The sequence below is a fragment of the Falco biarmicus genome, chromosome 5, assembly GCF_023638135.1.
Source record: "Falco biarmicus isolate bFalBia1 chromosome 5, bFalBia1.pri, whole genome shotgun sequence".
In the NCBI taxonomy this organism is placed as follows: Eukaryota; Metazoa; Chordata; class Aves; order Falconiformes; family Falconidae; genus Falco; species Falco biarmicus.
This window is the reverse complement of record NC_079292.1, coordinates 72,097,808-72,107,389: the sequence shown is the minus strand read 5'-3', so window position 1 is coordinate 72,107,389 and position 9,582 is coordinate 72,097,808.

Genomic DNA, 9,582 nt, shown 5'->3' with positions numbered 1-9,582 from the left:
GGAGTGCTGGAAAAAATACTCTGGATAGGAACCCCTGGGGATCGACAAATTGAAAAGTTGATGAAAGACATTAATAAATTTTAGGTGACCTTTGATAACCTTAAAGGACAGGAAATAAATTATTCTTATTATTTGATATCTGACTGTCCATAATAAGTGAGTATACAGCATTTTGAAGGCTGTAGTTCAAAAGGTTTGGTGACCGGCTGAAATTCAATAACAAAAGAATGACTTCTGGGGTATCATCTCTTGGAATGATTAAATTTCTTCCTTCCCAATGCTGACCCCAAAATAAACACGGGTACCAACTTTTGAGCCCTTAGTTTAAAATCATTATTTAATTATTCGAGTCCTGTTAAAGATGAAACAGATGTCTCCCAGGTATGTTCAAGCAAAAAAACCCTGAGATGATGTTCTGGAGATTTCTAAGGATTTCCACCCCCCACCCCCACCCCCTACCCCCACTTCTGGTTCACAAGGCTAAAGTCAAATTGTAATATTCGAGACCCAAGGCAGGAGGAGAATTAATTATGTCAGTTAGTCAACTTCTTACAAGCACTTGTTTGATATGTTAACACAGGGTGGCTTTCTGCTTGCACAAACAACAAAAGCATAAGCAATCCTTAATCACAAAAAAGCCGATGAAATAAAGGTCATATATTTTCAGTTTATGAAGGTAACCCAGGATTAGTGTAGTTGCTTTTAATGTATCCTTACCTTAAAACTTCTGAGCCTTCATTGCTACTGGCCTTTCCCCAAACACAAGTGGAGGCTTTTCAGCTGTACATCCTATATAGCATCAAATCACATCAGCAGGTTCAGTTAGCACTTGCAATTCCCTGCTCTCTTTCTCAGCAGAGAAACAGCAGCAGAAAGGGATGGTGAGGTTAGAGTTCATGCATTTTCTTCCCCTTCTATGAGCTGGCAGAGCAGGAGAGGTAAACAAAGGTGAACATGTCCAGTTTACTGATCAGAGCAAGTTTCACAGCAGTGCAGAGAGTAAGGCCTCTTTGGTGAGGGACTGTGCCCAGGGTTTCTTTTGGGCAGTTTTTGCTCAGAGTGTTATGCTTTACAAAGAGTGAAATTTAATCGCTGTTTCCTTCCTTCTCTACCACTAAATGGATATATCTGGAAGTAATAACAAGGAACATCGTGCTGATTAATTCCTTTTACTTAGTTCACCTGTTTAAAAGAGAAGATAAATTATTGTTCCTCTGTTCTGGTACATGACCTAACAATAAAGTTTATGTATTGTTTTAACACTATGTAGGTTAGATGCTTCAGTCTTAACATACTTTTGATTTTAATCTCTAGCAGAAATATAGATTTTCTGGTTTAGCCAAAGCAGCAGTCAGTACAGCAGAAGATTCCTCTCTGTGGTTAGGCCACAATCCTGTGCTCTAATCCAGACCCCAGTGGAGATCAACAGCTACTTTTAGGGATTCGTGTGATAAGACACAACTGCAAAAGTGAGGCTTTACACTGCAGAGTTTGCCTTCAGGGAATCTAAATTTTCAGGGAAGCTCATTAGAATTTCTACATCTTTTGTAATAAATCTTTCTGAGGAAAGAGCAGGCTATGCAGCAAAAGCAAGGTCCTTTGGTTTAAATGAGAACGGAATCGATTTCCTGAAACATAGTCCATCTTCTTGAGACTGGGAACAAACATCCAGTAACTGAAAAGCTGAGAGCGTGTGTCACTGAAGGTCTAATGGTTTAACTGCCTTTCTCTTGCATCCAGAAACTTTCAATTAATTGATGACAGGAATGAGAATTTGCAGTGGCCATTCAAGTACTTCTGCAAAGACATAAGATGAACAGTTACGTATAGTGAATTTGGGCTGATAGTCTGCTGATGAAGTCAGGGCTACTGAAGTGTACCATTCTGTGTTCATTCTATACAGCAATAGCACTCTGTTTAATCTATTTTAAAAATAGCCCACCTCAAAATAAAGTTCTTCTTTTATCTAACATGTTTCATGTTGGAAAAAAAAGATAATTGTACATTATATCCCAAATTTATCCAAGGGAATGAAACACGGTAATGAATGAAACAGAACTTTTACGCAAAGCAAAGTAACCAACACACCAGCCAAGCAAGCTGAAAATAACTAATGTATGATTGTGTAGTTAAAGAATTTATCAGAAAATATGAATACTTAAAAGTAAACATCTTAGCGCTTTGTTTTCAGTATGTTGTTCTTTAAATAAAAAATCTAAATATAATTTTCAAAGAGCAAACTGATCAAAACAGGAATTCTGAAATCTGAAACATCAATATATCTTTCATGCACAAGAGTGGAATCATTTAGCTACACAATGCAAATGTCTGTCACTTCAGTAAACAAAGCAAAAGGTCATAGTAAATTGACATACTGAGAGCTATCCATAAGCTAGGAGGTTATAGTTTGGTATTGGATTTCAGAGCTATGTGCAAACAGGAGAATAAATCCAGACTTGAGCTACATGCAAAAAACCAGAATAGTATTTGGGTGCTATGGGCAAGTCTGCTGGCTACAGAATCCATTTTACTCCAGTCCTTATCCAAGTTCCATTTTTTTAACTTCTTGTCCTTAGTCATCCCTCTTTTATCCTTCATAAGATTTTTACCCCTCTGCATTGCAATACAGTTCATTACTGCTTCTCTTGGCTGTGTGACCTGCTATTATAGGAGCAGTAAAACCAAAGGAGAGATTATGTGCCTGCTTTCAGTGGCATGTAGGTGCAATTTCTTCATAAACCTGGAAGCAATCTGCTCAGTAACGAAGGCCTGCCCTCTTTCAGCACTTATGGAACTGTACCTTTAGTATTGTGTCCAGTAAAGGTTTCCCCAGAACAAGAAAGATACTGACATACTGAAATAAGTCCAGCAAAGGGGCGTCAGGTTGCTTAAGGGACAGAATGCATGAGGAGAGGCAGAGACAGCTGTTCAGCCCTAAAGACAGAAGGCAAAGGGGAGGTATAGCTGCTGTTTACAACTACCTAATGGGATGATGTAGTGAAGAGAGGTCCAGTGTCCCAGGGGAACACTGTGGAAGGGCAAGAGAAAATGGACATGAGTTGCAACATGAGAAATTCTGGCTCAATATGAGAAAAAATGCTTTTATTGTGAGGTTGGTCCAATGCTGGAACAGGACCCCAGAGAAGCTATGGCCCTATTGTTTTTTCAGGCTGTGTTCTTTCACAAGTAGCCCTCAGGGAGGCCAATTAAATTGTTCTAACAGCAGCAGGCTACTTTTGGCTACCATGTCTCCTGAGAGTCAGATGTTTCATCCCCTGTCATGTGATAGCCCATATCCAGTCCAAGTGATCTGAAATGTGCCTTATGGAAAAATACATATCGTGGGCAGCAGCCTGCTGTAACCACAGGCATTTGTTCCCCTGCAGCCTGATTCGCATGTGCACATTGATGAGGAAAAGCAGCAACGGTCCGTCTGAACAGTACCTGCAGAAGTGGTCCATGTATATCTCTAACCTCTCTCAGGAGCGATGTGAGCATGGGCAGGAACTGCATACTCTTTGATCTCACTGTGCACTTCATAAAACTGATCCCACTTGGAATGAGGATGGTAGGTCAGTTTTCAGCTCTTCTCTGTTGGATGTTAGTGCTCTACTGTTAACTCCACCTTGTCTCTCTGGGAAGACTCCATTCTGTCCCCAGGAGCTTACGGCTTCTTCCTCCTAAGACTGAATTATGACTTGTTACAATTTTATTTCCCTCACAGGTGGAAATTGGATTTTCTGATGTTGTTTGTCCTAGCTCAAGAAGCCAAATTGTACTTTACTGATTAATTTTTATTTTGAGAGGTCTGTGTATGCAATTGCAAGTATTTCTGTATCATTACATTAATTCATTAGGATGTGGCTCCCCATAGGATGGATGCAGGGTACAAGACGCATGGTATTTGTACAAGTACTTCTTCTTCTTGGGAATTTATGATAATATGCAATACTATTGTAAGCAGGATAAACATATCCTTAGTAAATATTTATATTCCTTCTGTCTAGGTTTCTAAATGGGCATTGTCATAGCTACAAAAATCTTACATACACAAAACTTTACTCAGTCTGGAAGCCTTTTGGAAGAGATACTCTTAGTGGTTTCACATGATTTGACATGATTGATGCATTTAAATATTCTTTTAATATAAATAACATTTAAAAGTTAAATAAAATGCTATTTCTAAAGCTATCCTTATTTGTATAAGTGATGTCTTTTTACAAAGAGATTAAATATGGGATTATTTTAATGTGGGATAGACTCTTCTCAAGAGACATAGTAAGTTTATATATAGTGACTGTGGTTTTAGAGGTATTTGCAGTAATCTGTGATCAGAAATGTTTTAAGTACAATGCTTTAAGTCATGAGACAATATTTTCAAAGGCCGTTATTCTGAATAACATAGTATTTGCTGTTTTTATAAAAGGTATGCAGATACCAACAAATGCTGTTTATAAGGCTTTAATGTTCTGTAATTATATTAGATATAGTAGCTAAATCAGTATTTCTAACTGCGTATTTGTAAATCTATTTGGCAACCAGGGCAAAAAGTTTTGCTGTCAACCAATTATTATCAAATAATTTAATTTTCTTTCAAAGTAAAAATTTGATTATGTTGAAATGTGCATAGTGCTATAAATGTACTCAGTGTACTCAGCTTCATCTTGCTTAGATACATTTACTTTTCAATAATTCCCGAAATATGCCATTCACTGCAACCTTGCTTCTTGTAAGGATTATTTGAAATCTGCATAGGATGAATCTGCAATGATACAACATTAAACCTTGAATAAGTGATGACAGCTTGCATCCTGTATGTGAATTAAAGCTTAGACCTTTTATGATTTTTAATTTTTCTAATTCTGTTGTCTCTATTTCATCTCTAAAGTGTGTGTATATATAGATATATAGACACTCTTCATGATTTTTATATATATACACACATACACTTTATTTTTATCTTGCCTCCCCCCCCCCTTTTTTTTCCTCCCCTAAAATACAGTTTCTGATGACAGTTCTGTCCTGTCCTGTATATGGCATTTAATGCCCACAATGCATTTGCCGTGAATCCTGAGGTAGCAGCATAAATGCCAGCGTAGTTATACTAGGCAGCACAGCTGGGGATTCTATCAGAGATACAACATGAATTCTAAAATCAGTCTAGCTGCAGTAGCTCCATATTGCATGTAATCTCATTAGCTTGGGGTTTAGGTTTTCTGAGAGAGCAGCAATTAATCTGTTTCAAGAACTAGGCTGGCTGGTGTCTTGACATCCCAGTACCAAGATTATTGTGCAAAGATTTTAGGTGGATTTAATACCAAATGGATGGGAGATTCTTACTTGATAGAAGCTACTATTCAAAATCCAGACAGCAATCAGTACTTGCCACACTGGTAGTAAAATCCTGAGACCAGGTTTTCACCCAGTATAAAATGGAGTAGCTAAACTGATGAAAATATCCAAAGTTGATCTAAGTGTAAAATGGCATTTTTAATGGTGTAAAGGATATGTTTTTCTAGTACCTAATGCAATATGGTTGTGTTTTAGTGTACTATATTCAGTTAACATGTCTTTTGATATTATTAAGCCATTGGTCAAATAGGGGTTTTGTGTTAAATACTGTAACTATCTTTAGCTGTTCACTGAATGGCTACATGCTGGATCGGAAATATTATTCCTTCTTTTTGTTCAAAACATGCAGATAATAGGTTTCACTGAATTATTTTTGTGCATTGTTCTTCTTTAAGCACAGTACCATGTAGAAGACACTGCATTTACTCTGAACATTCTGAAATGTTCTTGTCCTTGAAGGCCTTTCTCTTTCAGTGTTCACTAGTCCTTGTTTTTTGATAGTCTGATGGAAGTCTATCAGTCCTGCAACTATTGTATTCTCTGTCTTTTTTTTTTCTTCTTTTTTTTTTTTTTTTTTTTTTTTCAGAAACAGGTCAGGTACTACTGTGCTCTAAGAACAAGCACTCTTTCCTGCTCCCCATAGGTTTTTTCTGTCTCCTTCCTATTTTTTTTTCCTGTGGGTGCTCGCATTCACTGGGCTGCTTACCAAGCCTGCTTTTGTTTCTATGCACAGTGGAAAACAGAACTTTGTCCTTTCCCTCTACACACTGAAGAGCTTTTACTGTTTGGTCTGAAGCTCTGAGTCCAGAGTTTTCTTTAAAGAGCAGAAGCTGGATAGGCCAGGCCTCTGGATGGTGGGTAAACCACTAAATCGAGCATGCAGCACAGGTGAAACACTGTCTACTTGGGGGAGAAAGGTGCTAAGACCAGCTTTCCAAGGGAAAAGTGGAATCTCATGTTTCATGCCAACTTGCCTGACATCAAAAATAGAGTCCAATTGGAGTCTCATATGTGAAGTCTTTACTCTCCTTTTGACCAGTCTGAGCAAACAGACCAACCAACATTTATCTTGTGCACCTGAAAAACAGCCTTTGAGGTACTTAGTACTCATGTCACACCAACCTGGAAGCTGGATTTTGGAATACATGGTATGAAGTCATGAGGGTAATTCAGCTTTTATTTGAATTTTCCTCAGGTATCTAAAGCCAGAAAGGAAACAGGACAGGCAGAGTTGAGCTCTCCTGTGAAATCATAGCTTGGCAGTCAGGGTTGCATGGCTGTGAAAATAGAGAAGTGGCAAAAAAATACAAGCAAACAAACGCTGAGCAACATATTTTGGGTTTTGCATTGTTTTCCTGCTTCTGGAGGAGGCAAATAATGTACCCAATAAGGCATTTCTGCCACGGTTGATATGAGACTACAGAACTGTATAGAATAATTGAAAATGAATAAATTCCTCACTAATTACATCTTAAACAAACATTTAATATAATTTCAGATTTCACTTCATCATACTAATAAGCTGCAAACAACTGTCCTTTGACCCAAAGTTTACAGCTCCTGGTAATTTCCTTTCTATTTAGCACATCATGATGTCTTTAGATGACATTTTTACAGTATGACTTAGCTAATAGTTCAGTCCTTTAAAAGAAAATGAAATGGACAATATTCTTCTAGGGAGTTAAAATTACCAGGATTACGCTGCCTGTGAGGGGCTTAATGAAACAGGAACATAAGCATCAAAGTGACTTTGGAATGCAGAATTTTATGATAAATATAGTGAGGTTTTTTTGTTTCCACTCCAACTTTTTGCTTATAAAAATATTGTGCCAATATCAAAATAAGATAGACATTGTGATTACCCACTCTGTTACATGGGTAAACTTGAAAATGTTTTGACCTATTCTGATGTGGTCCTACATGTTCACAGATTTGAAAGTCTTTTTTTCAATAGTTATAGATATCTTTAGGAAATTCTTAAAATTGAACTTTTCTTTTTGTTAGAAAATATTGGAAATAACCTCAAAGTCTAAAATAAAGATGCTAATTGCAGGAAAAAATCCAAGTTTATTTTTCTCCTTTATTCTGCACCTAACTTCTCCCCTCCTTCCTCTTATATGAAAACATAAGTAGCCCTCACACTCGCAGAATCTAAGCAGCTCACCATCTTTCATGTGCTTACTTTCTCAATACACAATGGCCAATTACCTCATCATTAAAAGAATTATAGTCTACTGAATCCACAAAAGTAGTCTGGAAAGTTTAAATAATTTGTTTTATACTTTCACAGTACAGAAGTGATCAGAATGCAGTTTCAGCTAAGTCATTAATTATGTTAATCTTGCTCTTTTTATGCCCACAAGTCGTGCATTCTGTGGTACACATTAACACATTTTCTACAGATGTAGCGTGCTTCCTCTGAGTACCGTTCCATAATCCATAACATAAGTGCAAGGGCACTCCACTAGAAGAATGAGACAGAGTTGAACTGCCTTAAATTAAGAAGACATTGAACGCTCTTGCAGGGAGTAAACTTGCAGCTCAGAGCCTAAATACCCATGGACTGTATAGGTGCTTCACTTGACTCTTGTGTATTTGACTAGAGAATAAATAAACACTCATAATTTAATTTGCTGAAGCTCATAGACTTTTAAGTCCATTTCTGGATCTAGTGATAGTAATTTAAAGAAAATTAATTGCTTCATAATCAATATGTTTCATAAACTAAGTTAACAAAATGGAGCAGGATAATGTAAATTAATTTATAAAACACTGGAGCAATGGAAAGTTGTGTGTGAGAACTTTCTTCAGGCCAGTCTAAAGTCTACAGTCAAAAGGAAATCTTTCTGCTGCTATCTGTACCTTCTGTATCAGGTTCTTCAGCTTTGCATGATCCAATTTAAACAGCTGTAACATCGTAGTACCTGTATCATACCACTCCTCCAAGTGGAAATATTCAAATGATTATAATTAATCAAACAATTAAGTACTTTGTTGAACTGTGACTTAAACAGGGAAGCCAGAAAACAACTGAAGGCAAAATAGATCCTATGCATTTTAATCTTTCTTTTCTCCCCATGAATACTTCACAAGACATAACATGTTTTGAAAAAACCTGCATTTTGAGTACAGTTTGTCCCATAATCTGTATCACACATTTGGCAGCCTATGTAAGTTTGATAATGGAAAATAAATTATGCACACAGAATACCGCAATGTTAATTATGATTTTCCTTGGCTTCAACTAAATCCATGTTTGTAGTGGATTTAGGCATACAAAAGTACAGCCCAGAGGCTGGAATAACAACTTGTTTTTTGCATGGCTTACAGATCATAGAAAGCATGTTGTCGATGTGTCCTCAAAATGACCTTTTGATGGGAAGAGAAAGAATGTACGTATAGATGCTCAGTGAATACATATTGCACACTCGATTATAATTACTAGTGGAACAGGTCTGAGCAAGAATATATTAGCAGACAGTGTTAATTATTTAAGAAAGAACAACAGAATAAATTTGCATGTAGATGCTATATATGGAAACCAATGATATTGAAACTACGTAATACAGTACCTGAAGCAATCACATTTATTTTATGGACCTGCAAAACTGATGAACAAGAAGGTGACTTTTTACTGCAGATGTACTTCAGGCATTAATTCATTAACAATACAAGAATGAATAATAAATACTTGAAATAAGCTGTGCTTCTTATATCTCTCTCTAATGAGGACATAATTAAAAGTAAGTTGCAAGTAGGAAGTCTTGTGTGAAATAAAGTTCTTAAGTAAAATTAATAATATCTTCAGTGAACTGGCAAAAACATTTTTCTCAGAAATAATCACAGGGTTTTGTAGAAGATATTTACTAACGAACTCACATGCATTAGAAACAAAAAATGCTCTTTCTCATCTGTTAAATGCTATAAAGCAAGAAGGATAGCATAAGGAAAATTTATGACTTGGAATATATCTGGTTTTGAAGGTGAGTTATCTATTGCACTTGCTTCAAGATCAAGGGAGTTCTAATTACTTCATGATACATACAGAACAACAGAGCTGTTAAAGGCATGTACAGGAGCTGCTATTTCTCACTCTGTGAGACTGACTTCTGAGCTGTGAGCTTCTCAGAGAGCATTCTCAATAGTATTTTTCAGTTCAAGGTAACGAAAAACAACCAACAAACCAATAAAACTCTACAAGGCAAAAAAACCCCAAACTGATTCATACAT